The sequence below is a fragment of the Aegilops tauschii genome, chromosome 4 (assembly GCF_002575655.3).
Source record: "Aegilops tauschii subsp. strangulata cultivar AL8/78 chromosome 4, Aet v6.0, whole genome shotgun sequence".
NCBI classification, from domain to species: Eukaryota; Viridiplantae; Streptophyta; class Magnoliopsida; order Poales; family Poaceae; genus Aegilops; species Aegilops tauschii.
In genome coordinates this window covers 517,313,469-517,315,525 of record NC_053038.3, presented here as the reverse complement: position 1 = coordinate 517,315,525, position 2,057 = coordinate 517,313,469, and the positions used below count along the sequence as shown (strand labels likewise).

Genomic DNA, 2,057 nt, shown 5'->3' with positions numbered 1-2,057 from the left:
GGTCTCTCGTACTCATGCGGAACAACTGAGCTCTTTTATTCAGATGACTCACCGGATTAGAAATCAAGGTGAACATGATCAGCTTAAACTTGATCTAATTGACCATGTGTGGCAAAAGTTTGGAAACGAGTGATGTCCTAGTTATAAGTCTGTAATCCGTTTCTTTTCATCTAGTTTTAATTTATGCAATGAGTGATGTAATCCATGAATTTATAGCTATCAATAAAATATTTATGCAATGAGTGATGTTATCAAATAGTTCATACAGCAACTAGCGGAAAGCAGTAAATAGTTCATATAGCTCACATATCAAATAGCTCACATTACTCTAGGCCTCGAGCAAGGATCTCATTCTGCTTAGCTTGGTAGAACTGCTTTTGCACATCAGTCATACCACTAGTGTCGATCAGCATGACCCTCTCATCTAATTCAAACTGTCTCCGTGCATCCTCCCTCTCGTTTCGTGCATCCTCCTTCTTTCTGAGTGCAATCTCCTCTTTTCGCAATTCAAATTGCTGTGCATAGCGAGCATTTCTTGCCGCTTCTTTGATCTCATCCTTCTCTTGCTTTGCTGCCCACACAGTTTCTAATGACAGCTTGCAAGCATTCTCATCAGCTTTACCTCTCTTGTCCTTCTTAACACTATCAGGTCTTTTCTCATGTTCAAGAGCATCAGTGTGTATCGAGGTTGCATCAGTGCGTACCGAGGATGCATCTGACGGATCATTGGTGGCTCTGCCTGGACTTTCATCAATGGTTTTCTTTTGTTTCTTAAGAGAAGTTTCAAGTTCTCTTGTCTACCACTTTGGATACTTTGCAAACTCTATATAGCAATGCATCAATGTGAAAGGCCGTTTTTTTTTAACATCCATTTCCTTGAACAGAATGTGTGCATCGTTTGTCTGCACATATAAATATATTGTTAACAAATGCACAACACATATAGAATATTGCACATCACATATTGCACAGCACGTATAGAAGTAGAATATTGCGCATACGTTTTCTGCTATAGTCCTTCCACTTTCTTCCTTATTTAAAATCTGCTGAAGGCAACCACAAAATTTGGAGGTCTCTCTGTTAATCAATGTGTAACGGCAATTGATTGCATTAGGATTACGCTCCGGCCATGACGATTCCTTGTGTGTGTTGTAGTACTCTGAAATTCTAGCCCAATAAGCATCTCGGTTTTGATCAGTCCCAACAATATCCAAACTTGTATTTGCCCATGCTGCTATGAGAACCTTGTCCTCATCACTACACCAATTTTTTCCTTTGTTGGATTTTCCTTTCTCTATTATTGCAGAACGTTGCTGCGTTGATGGTGTTGCTTGATGCTGAGTTGATGGAGTTGCCTGCTCTCCAATTGGACTTTCTGGTTGTGTTTGCATGTAACCAAAACCACGGGTTACCAAGAAGCTTTGGTCAGCATCCATCTACAAGCAACCAATGCACAGCTATTTTAGACCACAATCTGGCATCAAATTGACAAGCAAAAAATTATTGAACGAGATGCAAAATATTAAGTTGACTGAAGGACAGCCAAATCACTCATTCCTGCTACTTTACAGTCCTCGCAGGAATCACCCACACATTCGCCGCCAAGATCACACGAGCCACACCCCCGGCCGCCGCCCCTGCATCTCCCCCCTCCCCCCCACCCGGCCGTCGCCCAGCCGCCCGTCCCCGCGCCAGGGCGCGCGCCGGCACCGGCGCCGCCGCCAGATCGGGCTGCAGGGCGTGCGGCCGCCGCCCCTGCATCTCCCCACGGCGCCGCTCGTCCGGCCGCTGCCCCTGCATCTCCCCCCTCCCCACGGCGCCGCTCGTTCGGCCGCCGCCCCAGCAGACAGGCGCGACCGGCCGCCGCCCCTGCATCTCCCCCCTCCCCCCCACCGCTCCGCCGCCCCTGCATCTCCCCCCTCCTCCCCACCGCGCGCCCGGCCGCCGCCCCTGCATCTCCCCCCTCCCCCCACCGCACGCCCGGCCGCCGCCCCTGCATCTCCCCCCTCCCCCCCACCGCTCCGCCGCCCCTGCATCTCCCCCCTCCCCCCCACCGC

General features: G+C 49.5%; 1 pseudogene; it reads right to left on the bottom strand.

The window, feature by feature from the left end:
- Positions 1 to 323: 323 nt before the first annotated feature.
- Positions 324 to 1,464, bottom strand: LOC109754795 (uncharacterized; annotated as a pseudogene).
- Between the last annotated feature and the right edge of the window lie 593 nt (positions 1,465 to 2,057).